Genomic DNA, 21,188 nt, shown 5'->3' on the forward strand with positions numbered 1-21,188 from the left:
GAAAAAAAAGTGCTGAATAAACGTTATCATTGTATCTCGTGAATGCTGCAAACAGAAAACTCAGAGAAATTTCAAGCTAGAAGATAATCCCCGAACGGGACAGCGTGTGGGTTCAGCAGGCGGGTGTACGGAGGATGAAGGTCAGGCTCGGCCCCGCAGGAGGACGACAAGCCCCTTCCATCTCCCTGTAGCCCCTCCCCCAGCCCCCATCTTAGCCACCCTCCCTGCCCTGGGAAACTGTCATTGCTCTGCGGCCCCGAGAGAGTCCAAGCCCAGTCCCTGCCTGGACCAAGCCCTGGAGCTGTTCACCTTGCCCAGCTTCATGGGTTGGGGCCTGAGGATGAAATTTTTCATCCTTGGGACTGGAACAGAATGACCCATCTTCATCAAGACCTCACTTTCCCATTTTCCGTCCTTCTCCTTCTCTCTCCCCCTCCTCTTCGGTGTCCGATGGGCCCCCAGGTCTTGGCATCTCCCCTACCCTCTGTCCTGCCTCCTTGCTCCTTGGCTGGACCACCTTCACTCCTGGCTGGACCATGGTAACATTTCCCTCCCTGCAGTCAGCTGCCTTGGGAATCTTCCCAAAAGCCTCTTTGGGAAACTCCATTCTACAGATGCTCAAAAATCCCCAGCTGCTGTTTTCAGAGCAAGGGCCACACTTCCTAGCCTGTACTTTGAGGCTCTCTCTGTGGCTCCGTCTGGCCCTCCGCGATCCACACAAGCCTTCCTGGTCCAGCCACGGAGCCCACCATCCCCCCCTTGGGCTCTCCCACTTTCCTGCTTTTCTTGAACATCTGCCTGAGGGACTGACCCAGCTTCTCTCCACACTCTCTGTCCGAGGCCTTTGTCCTGCTTTGAAAAGCCCTCCTTGACCATCTCAGGTGATGGCAAAGATGATTTGGATGTTATGCTGTTTCACAGAGACTTTTACTCACATGCAGAGGTGGCTGCCTTGTGCCCCCTTTATAGGCTCGTGTTCTGCAGTCCTGTTGTACTTGATGGCCTGTGGCACTTATTCCTTCTGCCTGGGCTGCCCTCCTCTCTCATGTCTGTATAACATTCTTCATATTTTTCATCATCTGATTTAAATCCTACCACCCAAAGCTGAAGCTCCCTCTTCCTCTTCCCTGAGCTGTCCCAGTGCATCTTATCGAAGCTGCTATGTTGCCCCTTATTCTGTATCATAAAACATTAGGCCACATGCTAACTCTCCCACAAGGCATGAGAAACACACCTTGGAACTTCTTCATCCTACCTCACCCCTGGACACAGCTCTTTGCATGATGTCGTCAGTTAATACTTACAGAAGACTTGCTAATGATGTATTTCTTGGAAGATTCTGTATGGATGGAATGCATAGCTGTACAGCCAGAGGCACATTATAAACCTCGCCTCCTGAGTACAGTAAGTTCCCTACGTATGCACCTCTAAGTTGCAAACTTTCAAAGATGTGAATGTGCGTTCACCCGTCCGATCACATAAGTTAGTTCACGTGTCTGGCATACATTGTCACGTGTGTGCATGCTTTACAAGTGGTTGTGCTTTTGTGTACTTTATTGGACAGTACTGTATAGAGTACAGTAGTACAGTATCTTTATTTCAAGCCCAGGATGTCCGGAAGCAAGTGTAAAAGCAGCAGTGATGTAGCTGGTACTGCTAGGAAGCGCCAAGCGATAATGATGGAAACAAAAATGAAAATAATTGAGAGAGTGGAGTGAGGCGAAAAGATGGTAGATGTCACTTATTCTTATAACATGAAACGTTCAACCATCGGCGCGATTTTAAAGAACAAGGACAAGATTATGGAACATGTGAAGTCTGCCATGCTGATGATGTCGACAATGATATCGAAGAAGCGTGGAAAAGTTATGGAGGAGATGTTGACAGTAATATCGAAGAAGAGTGGAAAAGTGATGGAGGAGATGGAGAAACTTCTCAGTGTGTGGACTCAGGATGAGGACCAGCATCGAGTCCCGCTCAGCTTAATGCTAATTCAAGAGAAAGCTAAAAGCCTTTATGAAGACTTGAAGAAGAAACACGGCGAAGAATCAGAGGGCACATCTTTTAATGCCAGCCACGGCTGGTTTCATAGGTTCAAGGCTAGAGCCAACTTTCCCAATGTAAAACTGGCGAGGCAGCGAGTGCAGATATGGTAGCTGCCTGGGAATTTCCTGAATTGTCTTTGTCCTAGAGAAAGAACGAAGGGAGACAAGAGGAGAAGAATAATCGAAGAACTGGAGAGATTCACAATGCAGGAAATGGCAAGGAGATTTTCTTCATTTGAGGAGGCACTGTTAGTTTTTGAGGCACAGGACCCGAACGTAGAACAGTACACAGAGGTTGCAGCAGCCGTTCAGAATGCAATCCAGTGCTACCGTGTCATCTATGATGAGAAAAAAGAGCTACTACCCAAACATCACTGGATTGTTTTTTCAAGAGGGTAGATAGAATTGAATCCAGTAAGGAACCAGAACCTGTGCCATCAACGTCAGGTGTGAATGAAATTGCAGCTTGCCCTCCATCTCCTATTGCTGATGACCCTTCACCTCTACCATCTCCCACCTCCTCTCCCTCCTCCAGTCAGTAACTCTTCTTGCCTGTTCACGTGATGCCAGCCTGTATGCCAGCTGTTGTACTGTACTACTGTACTTTTCAAGGTACTGTACTGTAAGATTAAAAATGTTTTCTTTCTTTTTTGTTTTTTTATGTATTATTTGTGTGAAAAGTATTATAAACCTATTACAGTACAGTACTATATAGCCGACTGTGTTCATTGGGTCCCTAGGCTAACTTTGTTGGACTTACGAACAAATTGGACTTAACGAACGCGCTCTCAGAATGGAACTCATTCGTATGTAGGGGACTTACACTGTATCAGCGAAGGGCGTTTGTGGTGAGGCTCGTGATTTCTATTTAAATATATAAGAAGAGTGAAAAATCTTTGTTTCCAGATTGTGTCCAGTACAAATGAGGCAATTTTGATGCAGTTCTCTTAAACTAATCAAAATCAGCAGAAATGGAAAAGCTGATTTCAGTGCTCCTGGTGGTGAAAATCCCATCACCAGGGAGGCCAAAGTGTTTCAGCCAAGCCAGTGGACACAAAACTACTTTCAGGATGAGTTAAAGGTTCTTTGAAATTCCTCACTCTTAAAGAGCACAAGGAAACCTTTCCCAGTTAATATTCTGTAAGTATTTGGCAGTTGGTTTGTTTTTTAATGGCAGATAATGTAGAGAATTATCTACATTATTGGAGAGCCTCAGTATTTTTTCTTTCTGCCTTTAGGCCAGTTGATTTTCCTTAGGAAAAGCTTCTAACTCTCCTGACCTGCCTCTCCATACTGTATTCAAAGTAAACACATTAGAGGGATGCTGAAAGAAGAATTTCATCTGAAAGAGATGCTCTGTGATATTCTCTGGGTCCCTTACATAGGATATCTCTATTAATTTAAGTTATTTTCATTTTTGCTCTGTTATAGAACTTGCTGCTCAGGAATTTTGCATTTATAATATTGAGATGGTAATACAATATTGATTAATTTAACTAGCAATTAGTTATTTTATATGCATCCTCTAAAACAGTTATGCATTAACAGTGTTTTACTTTTTTCTGCCCAGTGTTGTTAATTTAAACATATGAAACAGACCTCATTGTTTGCATAGATGGCTATTGAGGCAGTTGCTGTCTCTAAGATGTGCCCTTGTGATTACATCAAGACAAAATTCATTTTGAAGGCCAAATTTGCTTCTAAAACAGACTTTGGGATTCTGTTCTCAAAGATATATTTTGTTTGATGAACTTTCTTAGAAATACATCATGTCCCTTTAATCTGTGGCCTGCTTGTCAGTTGTCTGCTGTTATGAAATGACTAAATATTTATGTTTTTCCAGTTGAGCTTAGGGAAAAAAAAAAAAACACAACTCTGGTAAATGTGTTTCCTTTAACAGAAGGCTCAGTGTAAAATGGGAGAGAAGTAGTATTTATAGTTGTTTTCCCTTTTCTGGATGTCACCCGCCTTTCAAACGCAGCCTGTTTTCTTTCAAATGTCTCATTTTTACTGGGGACCTCGAGGCAGACCATGGACCCCAGACCGAGGGGCTGTGGAGCCATTTGGTGGTTGCGCGTCTTGTCGTGGTGGAAGGCGGCGGCCACCCCGCCGTGAAAGCTTGAATGCTTTCACGTGCGCATGACGAGGCCGAGAAGGAGAGAAAGACCCAGTGTCCCTTCCTCCAAGGACATCACAGGCTCGTAAGGCGCATTAATGTCTAGGTTCGTTTTGCTCTCTCCTTGGAAAAAGAATAAGGGAAGAAGCATTAAGGATGGAGGTTGATTTAAGGCTGTGAATGGCAAAAAGGCTGACCCTAAGGAACAAAATAAAATGAAACCAAACAACCACAAAAAAAACAAAACTGACAAGCAGCATCCAGGCATGGCCATGCGTGGCACAGGCGTGATTCCTGAAGACTCTTGCCATTTTCTTCTGGCAGAACTGCTCTGGTATATTTTTACCACGTTTCTCTAAGATGGAGAGTCAAAGGACCCCCTTTGGGGAATTTGAAAAGCTGCCAAGAATTGCCTCGCTGAGTTCTGAGTTAGAGCGGATAAGGCAGCACAGTGATTTACAAGTGGAAAGGTACACACGTGTGTGCACGAACAATGTCAAGTTGAGGCATGATAACGATGAACAGCATACGATGTTTTGGGTTCTGAGCAGGTTCAGGAGGCAGAAGAGCTGATGTGGATGGCGATTTCAGAGCACTGCCCTGTTTTCTAGCTCTGGAACACCAGCTCCCTAGTTTCTGCCCTGCTTACAAGTGACATGTCTCAGGGACTCAGCTACTGGCAGAGCAGCTGCTTTGGTTGGTCTTCACAGATTTCCTCGCCATCACCTCTTAACTTCACAATAATTTCGGGGCCTTTTTTCTCTGCTTGGCTTCTGGAGCACAGGTGTGCCAGGGCTGGCACCTCGGACTTACTAGAAAGATGGCCCATATCTCTATTCAACTCTACTCAGGGACTTCTGTTAGTTTCTTGAAATTGCCCATGACAGGGATAGTTACTCCACAAGAATTGCCAAATGCTTCAAATCAGAGGATTTCCCCTGGAGAGCCGGTTGCTAAACATTTAGTAACACACCACTTCTGAGACACTGGGGTCCCTTCCACCCGCGAGAGCTGACATTATGGCCTGGCCTTTCCTCTGTCTCTTCCAGACTGGACTGTCCCTGATCCTCTGTCTCTAGAATCTATCTCTGCTACTACACCTTTCCCTTTATCCCACCTATAAATGTACCTGCTTTTCTCATCCTTAACAAACCAACTAGACAAATAAGATAAACCTTCTTCTAATTGGATTGTAAACTTCTTGAGGGCAGGACTGAGTCTTGCACACTCTTGCATTCCTAGCTGCTGGCAATTTCTGACACACAGTAGGCATGCAACAAATGTTGGGTGAGTGAACACATAAGTGTTTCTTTTTTTCTTAAACTACTCTCCCCTATGCTCTCTTTGTTGCTTAGTGTCTTTCATGAATAGCCTATGTTGACCTTCCCATATCCTCCCAACCTTCCACTAGCAAACCTTTGGAAACTGGCAACATTATTGGAGGTCACCCAGAGGTTTTGACTTGCCAAATCCAATACCTTTTTATCACCTTGTGTGGTTGGTTGATTGAATTTCTCATTCGTATTCAGCTCTCTGGAGATCGACGCTGTGAACTGTTTCTGCCTTACTGAACGTCCTTCCTTGGCATCCAGGACTTGGGTCCTTTCTAGCTTTTTCCTAATTCTCTGACTGCTCCTCCTGTGTTCTTGGTTGTCCAGTTTTCCTCCTTCAGTCTCTCAAATAGCTCAGGTGCTCTGCTCAATTGAATTCTGCCTGCATACCTCCCTTGTGGGAGTTATTCTGCAGCTGAGGGTCAAGCGTGGTAATGGGGGAGTTGGTATTTGTGATTGTTCCTTTACAACCTTGTCTTTCCCACTAGACTCTGAACTCATGGCAGAGCCCACCCCTAGTTAGTGCTTAGCTCAGTGATGGCACCTGGAGGAAACTGACTTAGTGAATGTTGGATAGATGGATGGATGATGGATGGATAGATTGGTGGATGGATGGATGGATGATGGATGGATGGATGGATGATGGATGGGTAGATTGATGGATAGATGGATGGACGATGGATGAATTGATGGATGGATAGATTGATGGATCATGGATGGATGGATGATGGATAATGGGTGATGGATGAATGGATGGAGGAACAATTGAATGAATGAATGGATTTGAAGGGTAGGTTGAACTTAGATTGTGAAAAGAAACAAGTATCAACATAACTTCTTAATTATAGAGACAAGTCATTCAACATTTCTGAACTGTGTTCTGAGAGTAAAAGACACTCTACAGGGTGCCTCTCCTGCGTACTTTTTCACTTTCATACCTTTGCTCATCTGTCTCCTCTACCTTGTATACTCTCCTCCCTGTTCCCATCTATTGAATACTAAGTGCCTATGGTATACTCACTCCTATGAAGAGGCATTGCCATTCCATGAGGCTAGATGGAATTGCCACCTCTTTTGTACTTCTCTTATGACCCTCACCACATTCTGCCTCCAATCAGTCATTGAACCAGAAATGTAATCCCCCCATCAAATCCTTTGTTTACTGAGGACACCATTCTGTGTCACCTCTAGTACCTGGACACTCAACACATATATAGACTGAGATAGATCACTTATCTTGATAATAGTTATTTGTTTCTCAAGTCTTAGATATAATGTTATAAATAGGAAGATTTATGGGCTGGGCTAATTTCCAGCAGATCATTTTATTTAAAAAATTAGAACAGAAAAGTGTATTCAGCGTGTCTGTTTGAGTTGGACACAGATAATAAAAGAGAGGAAGGTGGCTCTTTTGAACATAGACACTGTAGTGTATAGGATGCTTCGTGTCTTCAGGGTTGATTAATCCTGCTCTTCCCCACCCTAAGCAGAATCCCAGGGGATTGCCTTCATTTTTTACCCCTGACATCGCAGCATATTGCTTTTGTCCTCAGGCCCCCTCCTCCCATGGTTCTGAGATGGCTGTCACAGTTCCAACTGTCCCCAAGACAGGACAATATCACATGACCTTTCTTTGTCAGCCAAGATACCTTCTCCAGGAGTCGTCTTGTTATGTCCCCCAGGGTTGAATTGGCCAAAATTCAACCTCATGCTCATCCCTAAACCAATCAGTGGCAAGAGGAATGGGTGCCCAGTGACAAGATTTGCCCCTGAAGTTGGGGCAGGGTCAGCCTTCGCCAGGGCATGTCGGGGGGCTGGGCTACATACCCAAGCGAAGTTGGGTTTCCTTTCTCAGGAGGAGGGGGCAGCCAGTGTGTCTGCTGCCTTTGCCACCTGTGGGGAGGGGGCGATAAACACATGAGCGGGCTCACAGCTCACCGTGACTGTGCCTGGTGTCGCTGGTGGGAATGGAGCCTTTTCACAAAAGACGGCTGTTGTTCACTCAAGGTCCGGGGTGTTTTCTGTCGAGAAGGCAGCAGCTCTCTAGGACATCTAGTGTTCCATCTTCCCAGTAGCTGACCTCAGCGTATGAAACATTCACTGTTGCTGACACAGGTGGCCAGGAAAATCTGTGCGTAGGGAGTGGCTTCTTGTCAGCGTGTTTATGGAACGAGGACGTTGCATGTCCCTGAACATACGATGCCTTGTGTCTCTTCGCTTGGCACTGCCACAAACACTGTCTCGTTGGACTCGCACCATCTCTCTCTAACCCGTGGCTTGCAGATGGGCAGACTGAGGCGGAGAGCGGTCTGTTGGCTGCTGGTGGTCAGCACCAATCTGGCTCTGAGCCCAGTCTGTCTGTGCACCGCGACTGCTTTGCAAATTAAACTTGCCCTTGAGATGCTCAGGTGTGTTTAACTTTGACCATTTCCAGTGAGAATTTTCCAATGATCGCGATCACATGTGTTCTCCTACTGCGTAGATCAGGGGGCTTATTGGATCCAGGGGTGATGGGGTTCAGAGCACTTGACCTTGGCAGGGCTGGGCGCCATGTTCTTCATCCTCTGCTTTCTGCAGGACCAAAGGCTGTTCAGCTGGCGTGAGCAGTTTGCTCTCATACCAAGGTTCTCAAATGGCTGTGTTTTTTGACTTCTTGAGTCTGGTTTACATAATTTTCTGACTTTTCTGCTTTGATTGGGCCGGTTGTTACCTCACGCGGCTGGTAGCGTGCCTTTCTCTGGCAAAGCTTCTCTCTCCCTAGACTTCGTGACATCTTTTTGGATCCTTTGTGGGCTTCTCAGCTGCATTACGGATAATTTACGTTGTCAGATAAATGCCCTCTGGATAGATGAAATATTAATAACATTATAACGCTAATTTAAAAATACCCATTGCACATATTTAATAGAATCTTCTCTGGCCTTTGCTCTTGTCTTTAAATCAGGTCCAATAACATTCAATCATAAATCAAGTGTTTCTTTTGGCATAGAAGAGGTTTGGGCACGAAAATGTACTATAGGATGACACAGTATAGGAAATTTTAGCCCAGGCTTTTAAAACCCATGTTCCCTTTGCAGCAATTGGAAACTAAATACTATTTTAACCACTTGTCCGTGGAAAGCATTTAACCAAATAATAGTCAATATTGGCTTTTGGATTTAGAGAAAAAGAAATTTGGAAACACCTTAATTAACTCAAGATCTGTGCGGCCATGCAAAGCATGACCTAATTCACTGCTATCCCCTCCTTTCCTGCTGAGCGGCCTGTCTCTGAGCATGGGAGGCCCCATGGTTCCATGAGGCTGGATGCTTATCCCACATCACTGTGAAGAAAACACTTTGCAAATGTGTTTAGGATTATACAAGCATTATCATGTAGTTCTTCTCTGATTATCAAGATGAATATTCTTGGTTCTGAAAATTTGGAAAATGCCCATGATTATAAAGAAGAAAATAAGACTCCCCAGAAATCACATTGGAAACCCAAAGACCACTTCCAGTAGCGATTTCCTGCACTTTCTTAGAGCCTTCCTCCTCCTCTTTCTATCTCTCCTCTTGGTTTTTTTTTTTTTTTTTTTTAGTTTTTATTGGAGTATAGTTGATTTACAATGTTGTTAGTTTCTGCTGTACAGCAAAGTGACTCAGTTATACATATACATATATCCACTCTTTTTTTTTTTGATTATTTTCCCATATAGGCCATTACAGAGCATTGAGTAGAGTTCCCTGTGCTCTACAGTTAAGTTCTTATTAGTTATATATTTTATATGTAGTAGTGTGTGTATGTCAGCCTCAATCTCCCAGTTTATCCCTCCCCTTATCCCCTGTAGAAAACAAACCATAAGTTTGTTTTCTACATCTGTGACTCTACTTCTGTTTTGTAACTAAGTTCATTTGTACCCTTTTTCCCCTCTTGTTTTTCATCCATCTGTTTTCTGTTTATGATATTGGAATCAGACTATATATATGGTTTTGTATCCTAATTTTCCCCCAAGAATTTGGATTTTCCATATCCTACCAAACCCTTTGCCCCACCAGTTGGGCAATTTGGTTTAAATATCTCGATGCACAGGCCCGCAGCCTTCTGGTGGAGTTGGCTGGGGGCCTCTTGGGTGGAGTGGGAGGCTCAATTGGTCTGTGGAACCATTTATAAATAATATTGTCCATTGCAAATATTGATTTTGATGCAATACTTAAGGCATTTTCTAACTTGGAAATATTTTTGACTGAAAAAGCTGCCGTTTGCAATTTGTCATGTTGTGAGGATTTTGTTAAATGTACTAAATATTTTGGGATTGGATATTTGATTTGGAAACTTGCATAAGCACAGAAATTCCTGTATCTACAAAAAAAAAAAAAAACAGATTAGATTTTAGAGCTGTACCGACAGGCATATTCTGAGGAAGATTTTTTATTTTTATTTTTATTTTTTTAATATGGTAGTTCTCTAATATCTTAAAAAAATATGGATCCTTGTGGCATCTACAAATTAAAAAGACTGTTTCTTTCCTGGGACTAAAACAGTTGTCTAATTACAGTTCTCAGGATGTTGAATAAACCCCATTACTCTTTGTTTTGAGCAGACAAAAGTGCTAAAGTAATGATCTGGGGAAACCATTATTACTAAAGCTGTGGGCTGTGAGGAAAGGAAAACATTTTCAAAATATTTTCTTTGCAAAAGTATACGTGGGCTTCAGTATATCCGTTCAGGCTTGGCCCTCATTTCATTCCTGATTTTTGCTTCGTAATGCTGAACTTCCCTGGGAGAAATGGTGCCCCATCTCCCCCCTCACTTTTTTTTTTTTTTTTTAAAGTAAGACTTTTAAGCTCATTCCCCTTTTAGGATATTTTAACGTAATGTTTCAGAAATAGGATTTGTCACTAAATGTACAGTCGATCCTTGGTTTTAATATTTGGGAAAAAAACAGGGCTTAATATATTGAAATTCTCTTTCAGGTTGTTCCAAGATCTTTAAAGACCCAGGAAAAAGCTGTGTTGACCAAAAGCAAGACAAATGACTCACAGAGAGAAAAGATGGGGGAGCCAAGGGCAATTAAAGGTAAAACAACAAAACCCAGAAAACCCTACCTTTCCTAGTCAAGAATTTTTAGAAAAATGTGAATATAAATATTTTATATCTTCAGTATTTGATATTTGTGGTCCCAAACCTCCAAAGACCTTTTCTTGGGTCCTTTGGTGTACTTAAAGGACTTATGTTGGTTCCACTGATTCTCCCGCACAAATAAGATGCCCCTTGCCCAGTACTACCTGTTCCTGCCTTCAACACTGTAGAGTTGTTGTTGTTTTTTTTTTTTAAGAGAAAAGACCCCCGCAAAAATCAGTGGGGGGAATCTTATTTCACAGGTGTCTTAAGACTCTCAACTATTTAAATAAACAAAAACTGGATATTATAGATGATGTCTGATGTTTGATTTATGCAGCATAGAATAGCAATGACTTAGTGGATCTACACTGAGGAGAGAAACCTTGGCTATACACCAATGGCTAAATGAATGTATAGTTAGCTATATGTAGAGTTTAGTAAGCTCTTCATGCATCATTTTATTTTATTTTTAGGTGGGAGAATTTTATTTTATTTTTAAAATTTTTTTATTTTTTAACATCTTTATTGGAGTATAATTGCTTTACAATGGTGTGTTAGTTTCTGCTTTATAACAAAGTGAATCAGCTATACATATACATATATCCCCATACCTCCTCCCTCTTGCGTCTCCCTCCCACCCTCCCTATCCCATCCCTCTGTGTGGTCACAAAGCACGAGCTGATCTCCCTGTGCTATGCAGCTGCTTCCCACTAGCCATCTATTTTACATTTGGTAGTGTATATATGTCCATGCCACTCTCTCACTTCATCGCAGCTTACCCTTCCCCCTCCCCATGTCCTCAAGGCCATTCTCTCTGTCTGCGTCTTTATTCCTGTCCTGCCCCTAGGTTCTTCATAACCTTTTTTTTTTTTTTAGATTCCATATATATGTGTTAGCATACAGTATTTTCTTTTCTCTTTCTGACTTACTTCACTCTGTATGACAGACTCTAGGTCCATCCACCTCGCTACAAATAACTCAATTTCATTTCTTTGTATGGCTGAGTAATATTCCATTGTATATATGTGCCACATCTTCTTTATCCATTCATGTGTCACTGGACACTTAGGTTGCTTCCATGTCCTGGCTATTGTAAATAGAGGTGCAAAGAACATTGTGGTACATGCCCCTTTTTGAATTATGGTTTTCTCAGGGTATACACCCAGTAGTGGGATTGCTGGGTCATATAGTAGTTCTATTTTCAGTTTTTTAAGGAACCTCCATACTGTTCTCCATAGTGGCTGTATCAATTTACATTCCCACCAACAGTGCAAGAGGGTTCCCTTTTCTCCACACCCTCTCCAGCATTTATTATTTGTAGATTTTTTAACGATGGCCATTCTGACTGGTATCAATGAGGTGATACCTCATTGTACTTTTGATTTGCATTTCTCTAATAATTAGTGATGTTGAGCATCCTTTCATGTGTTTGTTGGCAATCTGTATACCTTCTTTGGAGAAATGTCTGTTTAGGTCTTCTGCCCATTTTTGGATTGGGTTGTTTGGTTTTTTGATATTGAGCTGCATGAGCTGCTTGTATATTTTTGAGATTAATTCTTTGTCAGTTGCTTCCTTTGCAAATATATTCTCCCATTCTGAGGGTTGTCTTTTCATCTTGCTTACAGTTTCCTTTGCTGTGCAAAAGCTTTTAAGTTTCATTAGGTCCTATTTGTTAATTTTTGTTTTTATTTCCATTTCTCTAGGAGGTGGGTCAAAAAGGATCTTGCTGTGATTTATGTCATAGAGTGTTCTGCCTATGTTTTCCTCTAAGAGTTTTATAGTGTCTGGCCTTACATTTAGGTCTTTAATCCATATTGAGTTTATTTTTGTGTATGGTGTTAGGGAGTATTCTAATTTCATTCTTTTACATATAGCTGTCCAGTTTTCCCAGCACCACTTATAGAAGAGGCTGTCTTTTCTCCATTGTATACTCTTGCCTCCTTTATCAAAGGTAAAGTGACCATATGTGCGTGGGTTTACCTCTGGGTTTTCTATCCTGTTCCATTGATATATAGTTCTATTTTTGTGCCAGTACCATACAGTCTTGATTACAGTAGCTTTATAGTATAGTCTGAAGTCAGGGAGTGTGATTCCTCCAGCTCCGTTTTTCTCAAGGTTGCTTTTGCTATTCGTGGTCTTTTGTGTTTCCGTACAAATTGTGAAATTTTTTGTTCTAGTTCTGTGAAAAAAGCCATTGGTAGTTTGATAGGGATTACACTGAATCTGTAGATTGCTATGGGTAGTATAGTCATTTTCACAATGTTGATTATTCCAATCCAAGAACATGGTATATCTCTCCATCTGTTTGTATCATCTTTAATTTCTTTCATCAGTGTCTTATAGTTTTCTGCATACAGGTCTTTTGTCTCCTTAGGTAGGTTTATTCGTAGGTATTTTATTCTTTATGTTGCAGTGGTAAATGGGAGTGTTTCCTTAATTTCTCTTTGAGATTTTTCATCCTTAGTGTATAGGAATGCAAGAGATTTCTGTGCCCTAATTTTGTATCCTGCTACTCTACCAAATTCATTGATTAGCTCTAGTAGTTTTCTGGTAGCTTCTTTAGGATTCTCTATGTATAGTATCATGTCACCTGCAAACAGTGACATTTTTACTTCTTCTTTTCCGATTTGGAGTCCTCTTATTTCTTTTTCTTCTCTGATTGCTGTAGCTAAAACTTCCAAAACTATGTTGACTAATAGTGGTGAGAGTGGGCAACCTTGTTTTGTTCCTGATCTTAGTGGAAATGGTTTCAGTTTTTCACCATTGAGAACGATGTTGGCTGTGGGTTTGTCATATATGGCCTTTATTATGTTGAAGTAAGTTCCTGCTATGCCTACTTTCTGGAGGGTTTTGATCATAAATGGGTATTGAATTTTGTTGAAAGCTTTTTCTGCATGTATTGAGATGATCATATGGTTTTTATCCTTCAATTTGTTAATATGGTGTATCACATTGCTTGGTGTGCGTATATTGAAGAATCCTTGCATTCCTGGGATAAACCCCACTTGACCATGGTGTATGATCCTTTTAATGTGCTGTTGGATTCTTTTTGCTAGATTTTGTTGAGGATTTTTGCATCTATGTTCATCAGTGATATTGGCCTGTAGTTTTCTTTCTTTGTGACATCTTTGTCTGGTTTTGGTATCAGGGTAATGGTGGTCTCATAGAATGAGTTTGGGAGTGTTCCTCCCTCTGCTGTATTTTGGAAGAGTTTGAGAAGGGTAGGTGTTACCTCTTCTCTAAATGTTTGATAGAATTCACCTGTGGAGCCATCTGGTTCTGGGCTTTTGTTTTTTGGAAGATTTTTAATCACAGTTTCAATTTCAGTGCTTGTGATTGGTCTGTTTATATTTTCTATTTCTTCCTGGTTCAGTCTCGGAAGGTTGTGCTTTTCTAAGAATTTGTCCATTTCCTCTAGGTTGTCCATTTTATTGTCATATAGTTGCTTGTAGTAATCTCTCATGATCCTTTGTATTTCTGCAGTGTCAGTTGTTACTTCTCCTTTTTAATTTCTAATTCTATTGATTTGACTCTTCTCCCTTTTTTTCTTGATGAGTCTGGCTAATGGTTTATCAATTTTGTTTATCTTCTCAAAGAAGCAGCTTTTAGTTTTATTGATCTTTGCTATCGTTTCCTTCATTTCTTTTTCATTTATTTCTGATCTGATTTATGATTTCTTTCCTTCTGCTAACTTTGGGGTTTTTTTGTTCTTCCTTCTCTAATTGCTTTAAGTGTAAAGTTAGGTTGTTTATTTGAGATGTTTCTTGTTTCTTGAGGTAGGATAGTATTGTTATATACTTCCCGCTTAGAACTGCTTTTGCTGCATCCCATAGGTTTTGGGTCATCGTGTTTTCATTGTCATTTGTTTCTAGGTATTTTTTGATTTCCTCTTAGATTTCTTCAGTGATCTCTTGGTTATTAAGTAGTGTATTGTTTAGCCTCGCTGTGTTTGTATTTTTTACAGATTTTTTCCTGTAATTGATATCTAGTCTCATAGCGTTGTGGTTGGAAAAGATACTTGATATGATTTCAATTTTCTTAAATTTACCAAGGCTTGAGTTGTGACCCAAGATATGATCTATCCTGGAGAATGTTCCATGAGCACTTGAGAAGAAAGTGTATTCTGTTGTTTTTGGATGGAATGTCCTATAAATATCAATTAAGTCCATCTTATTTAATGTATCATTTAAAGCTTGTGTTTCCTTATTTATTTTCATTTTGGATGATCTGTCCATTGGTGAAAGTGGGGTGTTAAAGTCCCCTACTATGATTGTGTTACTGTTGATTTCCCCTTTTATGGCTGTTAGCATTTGCCTTATGTATTGAGGTGCTCCTATATTGGGTGCATAAATATTTACAATTGTTATATCTTCTTCTTGGATTGATCCCTTGATTATTATGTAGTGTCCTTCTTTGTCTCTTGTAATGGTCTTTATTTTAAAGTCCATTTTTTCTTATATGAGAATTGCTACACCAGCTTTCTTTTGATTTCCATTTGCATGGAATATCTTTTTCCATCCCCTCACTTTCAGTCTGTATGTGTCCCTAGGTCTGAAGTGGGTCTCTTATAGACAGCATATATACGGGTCTTGTTTCTGTATCCATTCAGCCAGTCTATGTCTTTTGGTTGGAGCATTTAATCCATTTACATTTAAGGTAATTATCAATATGTATGTTCCTATTAGCATTTTCTTAATTGTTTTGGGTGTGTTTTTGTAGGTCCTTTTCTTCTCATGTGTTTCCCACTTAGAGAAGTTCCTTTAGCATTTGTTGTAGAGCTGGTTTGATGGTGCTGAATTCTGTTAGCTTTTGCTTGACTGTAAAGGTTTTAATTTCTCTGCCGAATCTGAATGAGATCCTTGCTGGGTAGAGTAATCTTCGTTGTAGTTTCTTCCCTTTCATCATGTTAAATATGTCCTGACACTCCCTTCTGGCTTGCAGAGTTTCTGCTGAAAGATCAGCTGTTAACCTTATGGGGTTTCCCTTGTATGTTATTTGTTGCTTTTCCCTTGCTGCTTTTAATATTTGTTCTTTGTATTTAATTTTTGATAGTTTGATTAATATGTGTCTTGGCATGTTTCTTCTTGGATTTATCCTGTATGGGACTCTCTGTGCTACCTCGACTTGATTAACTATTTCCTTTCCCATATTAGGGAAGTTTTCAACTGTAATCTCTTCAAATATTTTTTCAGTCCCTTTCTTTTTCTCATCTTCTTCTGGGACCCCTATAATTCAAATGTTGGTGCGTTTAATGTTGTCCCAGAGGTCTCTGAGACTGTCGTCAATTCTTTTCATTCTCTTTTCTTTATTCTGCTCTGCAGTACTTATTTCCATTATTTTATCTTCCAGGTCACTTATCTGTTCTTCTGCCTAAGTTGTTCTGCTATTGATTCCTTCTAGAGAATTTTTAATTTCATTTATTGTGTTGTTCATCATTGTTTGTTTGCTCTTTAGTTCTTCTGGGTCCTTGTTAAACCTTTCTTTTATTTTCTGCATTCTATTTCCAAGATTTTGTATCATCTTTACTATCATTACTCTGAATTCTTTTTCAGGTAGACTGCCTATTTCCTCTTCATTTGTTTGGTCTGATGGGTTTTTACCTTGCTCCTTCATGTTCTGTGTGTTTCTCTGTCTTCTCATTTTGCTTAACTTACTGTGTTTGGGGTCTCCTTTTCTCAGGCTGCAGGTTCGTAGTTCCCATTGTTTTTGGTGTCTGCCCCCAGTGGCTATGGTTGGTTCAGTGTGTTGTGTAGGGCTCCTGGTGGAGGGGACTAGTGCCTGTGTTCTGGTGGATGAGGCTGGATATTGTCTTTCTGGTGGGCAGGACCACGTCCGGTGGTGTGTTTTGTGGTTTCTGTGGCCTTATTATGATTTTAGGCAGCCTCTCTGCTAATGGGTGGGGTTGTGTTCCTGTCTTGCTAGTTGTTTGGCATAGGGTGTCCAGCACTGTAGCTTGCTGGTCGTTGAGTGGAGCTGGGTCTTAGCTTTGAGATGGAGATCTCTGGGTGAGCTTTTGCCGTTTGCTATTATGTGGAGCCAGGAGGTCTCAGGTGGACCAATGTCCTGAACTTGGCTCTCCCACCTCAGAGGCTCAGGCCTGACACTAAGCCAGAACACCAAGACCCCATCAGCCACACGGGTCAGAAGAAAAGGGAGAAAGAAAGAAAGAAACAGGGAGAGAGAGAGAGAGAGAAAAGAAAAAAAGTTATTAAAATAAAAAATAATTATTAAAAATAAAAAAATTAAAAAGTAATAAAAAAAGGAAAGAAAGAAAGAAGAGAGCAACCAAACCAAAAAACAAATCCACGAATGATAACAAGTGCTAAAAACTATACTAAAAAAAAAAACCAAAAAGGGACAGACAGAACCCTGGGACAAATGGTAGAAGCAAAGCTATACAGACAAAATCACACAAAGAAGCATACAGATACACACTCACAGAAAGAGAAAAAGGAAAAAAATATTCATATATCAATATACGTTGATTCGTTGTCTATTCAGGTATTCAACAGATGCAGGCACATCAAGTTGACTGTGGAGATTTAATCCGCTGCTTCTGAGGCTGCTGGGAGAGATTTCCCTTTCTCTGTTCGCACAGCTCCCGGGGTTCAGCTTTGGATCTGGCCCCGCCTTTGCGTGTAGGTCGCCTGAGGGCGTCTGTTCTTCGCTCACACAGGACGGGGTTAAAGGAGCAGCTGCTTCGGGGGCTCTGGCTCACTCAGGCCGGGGGGAGGGAGGGGTACGGATGCGGGGCGAGCCTGCGGCGGCAGAGGCCGGCGTGACGTTGCACCAGCCCGAGGCGCGCCGTGTGTTCTCCCGGGGAAGTTGTCCCCGGATCACGGGAGCCTGGCCGTGGCGGGCTGCACAGGCTCCCGGGAGGGGCGGTGTGGATGGTGACCTGTGCTCGCACACAGGCTTCTTGGTGGCGGCAGCAGCAGCCTCAGCGTCTCATGCCCGTCTCTGGGGTCCGCGCTGATCGCCACGGCTCGCGCCCGTCTCTGGAGCTCCTTTAAGCGGCGCTCTTAATCCCCTCTCCTTGCGCGCCGCGAAACAAAGAGGCAATAAAAAGTCTCTTGCCTCTTTGGCAGCTGCAGTCTTTTTCCCGGACTCCCTCCCGGCTAGCACCGAAGCCCGAGCCTCAGCTCCCAGCCCCGCCCGCCCCGGCGGCTGAGCAGACAAGCCTCTCGGGCTGGTGAGTGCTGCTCGGCGCCGAGCCTCTGTGCGGGCATCTCTCCGCTTTGCCCTCCGCACCCCTGTGGCTGCGCTCTCCTCCGTGGCTCTGAAGCTTCCCCCTCCGCCACCCGCAGTCTCTGCCCACGAAGGGGCTCCTAGTGTGTGGAAACCTTTCCTCCTTCACGGCTCCCTCCCACTGGCGCAGGTCCCGTCCCTATTCTTTAGTGTCTGTTTTTTCTTTTTTCTTTTGCCCTACCCAGGTACGTGGGGAGTTTCTTGCCTTTGGGGAGGTCTGACGTCTTCTGCCAGCGTTCAGTAGGTGTTCTGTAGGAGTTGTTCCACATGTAGATGTATTTCTGATGTACGTGTGGGGAGGAAGGTGATCTCCACATCTCACTCCTCCGCCATCTTGAAGGTCTCTGCTGTAGAGTTTTTAAAATCACTGCTTTCTAGGTACTGCCATCATCACAACTCTTCCTTTCTACACTGCCTTCCGCTTTCTCCTGCTCCTTCCAGAAGAGCCAAAGGACCAAGAACAATGTCCACAGCCCTGTGCTTTTATGATAACTATATTCTTCTGTCCTATTACTAGGTTTTGTTCATAGTTATTTTATAGTTATTTTGCCTGAATTCGATTGAAACCTCATTTCGAGAGGCACACACAGGGATTGAGTCTACGCATTCATTAGCTATGCAAAAAAATAAATAAAGGTGGAGGATTTCAGCACTTTATCTACAAAACATGCCCCTTAGCTCTTCAGGACTGTCAGGCTTCCCTCCAAAAAGCGTTCCAGGGTTTGGAAGAGATTATGGTGGGCCCTGTATAACACTCACTTAGGCCGTAGAACTTAAAAGAGTCTCTCCTCTGCTGACATTAAGCCAGGAGTGATGAGTAGATGGCACAACAGTTCATGGTGCCTGGGACGGGCCTTGAGCAGAGTTTGTGCCCAGTAAGAAACAGTGCAATTAAATTGGATGTGGTTCTTGAGGCCATGCCCCCATCAGGGCCTGTATTCTTCATCAGTTAAAATATTGAAAATAAAGGTGTGTTAGTTTGCAGGGCTGCTGTAACAAAGTATCACAGACTGGGGGAGCTTAGGCAACAGAAATTTCTTCTCTCCCAGCTCTGGAGGCTGCAAGTCTGAGATCAAGGTGAGTGCAGAGTTGGTTCCTTCCAAGGGCTGTGAGGGACAGTCTTCCCAGGCCCCTCTCCTTGGCTTGTAGATGGTTGTATTCTCCCTGTGTTTTCACATTGTCTTCCCTTTACACAGGTCTCTGTTTCAAAATTCCCTTTTTTTTTTAAAAAAAGGGCACCAGTCATATTGGGTTAGGGCCCACCCTAATAACCCCATTTTAACTTCATTACCTCTAGAAAGACCCTGTCTCCTAATAAGGTCACGTTCTGAGCTACTGGGCGTTTGGGCTCCAACCCATGAAGGGTTGCATGATGGAAACAGTTCAACCCACTGCAGTAGTTATTTGTATTCATTTGGAAAGATAAGCCATATCCTACTGAAGGAGTTCAGTTTCTTATTTTTAGACAGATATAGAGGTACATTTGGTTTCTCATTCTTCCACCTCCCACTGGTCTCTCTTGCTTACCTTGGGGAGTGCAGGCACCAGGGCTGGGGCCAGGGTAAGCCAAGTGAGGCACAAAGTTTAAGGAGATGTTCCCTCTCAGGTGCCAGCTGAGCACCTGCAGGAGCCTGAGGGCGGGGGTGGGGCACCTCCTTAAATCGTGGGCCCCAGGTGGGCGTCTCACTGGCCTCCCCCTCCTCCCACTCCATTTAGGAGACCACTGCCCAGAGCAGAGTCAGCCCTGTGTAGTTCTTAGGGTAGGTTTTGCTGCTAAGGGACTGACATGCCTAATACCCACTCATCTAGAACGAGTGTGTCTCGTGATCGGCTCATTCGGTGAATGGATCCATTATGATGAGTTTGCTCAGGGCCATTTTGTCTAAAATGTCTTCACTTAATCACTAGTTAGCTTAAAATTAAAAATTCAGTTTTAACATTAAGGACAAAGGGCCCTTATGAAGAACTGGCAATTTATTTCTTGAGGATTGTTTTTCTCAAAGGTGCAAGATTTTATACAATATCAGAATGTTTGCTTTCTTCCCAAAAATGATTATCACTTATTAAGTGCTTACTCTGTACATAGCACTCTGAGAGGTTTTGGAGGCATGATTCAGTCTAATCCTCACAAAGGCCGTATGGAGTAGGCAGGGAAGATGAGCCAAACAGTGATTCTACTCAGGGACTAACCAGTTGCAATAGAGGCTGGCCAAATCTTGCGTCACACCTGTGTGAACCGCTGAACATCAATTTGGAGGTGGTAATTGAGGCTATTTTCCCTCCTGACATCAAATAGGTGGTGTCTTTTCCAATACCATCCGCCAGTCTTCCAACTCTCCAGTACCAACTGAGTATCCTACAGTTTGATTCAATTCTGAGACTGCTTGGAGTTAGCCCCAGACACCACAGGCTAAAGGCTCGGTGCCCCAAGACTGCCGCCCACTTCAGAGGCCAGCAGAAAGCGTCAGGTCCTCAGGTTACCCACCCGTCTGTCCACCTTGGCTTCAGAGTTGCGGGTTCCCACAATCCCCCCCCTCCAGGATTCAGTAATTTGCTAGAAGGAGTCACAGAACTCAGGACAATGCTGTACTTACTGTTACAGGTTATTATAAAGGATACAAATGAACAGACGGATGGAGGTTTGTAGGTCGAGGTCCAGAAGGGTCCCGAGCAGAGGAGCGTCTGTCTCCGAGGAGTCGGGGGGGACCACCCTCTTAGCACATAGATGTGCTCACCAACTTGGAAACTCTCCGAATCCTGTCGTTTAGGGGTTTTTATGAACGTTTCATCACATAGGCAAGATGAATTATGAATTCAATCTCCAGCTCTTCCTCTCTCTCCAAAGGAAGGGGGTGGGGCTGAAAGTTCCAGGCCTCTCATCCAGGCTTGGTGGTTCTGAGACCATCCTGAAGCTTTCTAGGGGTTTGCCAAGAGTCACTTCATTAGAGCAAAACATGGTCCTGTCACCCTTAGCACTCAGGAAATTTAAGAGCTCTGTGCCAGGAACTGGCAACAAAGGCCAAGTGTGTTTTTTATTCTACCACGGTAATATGATCCCCATTTTACAGATGTGTAACGAAAGACCATAGAGAATAGAGTGACCTTTTCTAGGTTTCTGGCGAGGGAAACCGAATCTGGCTTCCATCTTGCATCTGACTCTGCACCTCTGCTTGGATACACTACCCTCCATGAGAGCCCTGCCCCCATGCCTTCTAGGGCCTTCTCTTGCCCATCTCCCACTCCACACTGCCCTTGAGGGGCCTGGGAACCCAGAGCTCCTGCCCAAACTGGCCTGAGCATCTTTCGGGCCTACACAGGCCTCTTTCCTGCAGTCCATCTCCTTGG

At 42.9% G+C, this 21,188-nt stretch overlaps 1 protein-coding gene across 5 annotated transcripts in view; it reads left to right on the forward strand.

Moving 5' to 3' along the window:
* ERG (ETS transcription factor ERG) overlaps nt 1-21,188 on the forward strand; it is a 276,081-nt gene that overhangs the window by 66,302 nt on the left and 188,591 nt on the right. For all 5 annotated transcript variants that reach the window (XM_061193910.1, XM_061193911.1, XM_061193909.1 and 2 more), the window contains exon 2: nt 10,448-10,550. The gene's annotated coding sequence lies outside the window, so the exon portion shown is untranslated. The remainder of the gene's footprint in view (nt 1-10,447; nt 10,551-21,188) is intronic.

The sequence above is a fragment of the Eubalaena glacialis genome, chromosome 6 (genome assembly GCF_028564815.1).
Source record: "Eubalaena glacialis isolate mEubGla1 chromosome 6, mEubGla1.1.hap2.+ XY, whole genome shotgun sequence".
Lineage (NCBI taxonomy): Eukaryota > Metazoa > Chordata > Mammalia > Artiodactyla > Balaenidae > Eubalaena > Eubalaena glacialis.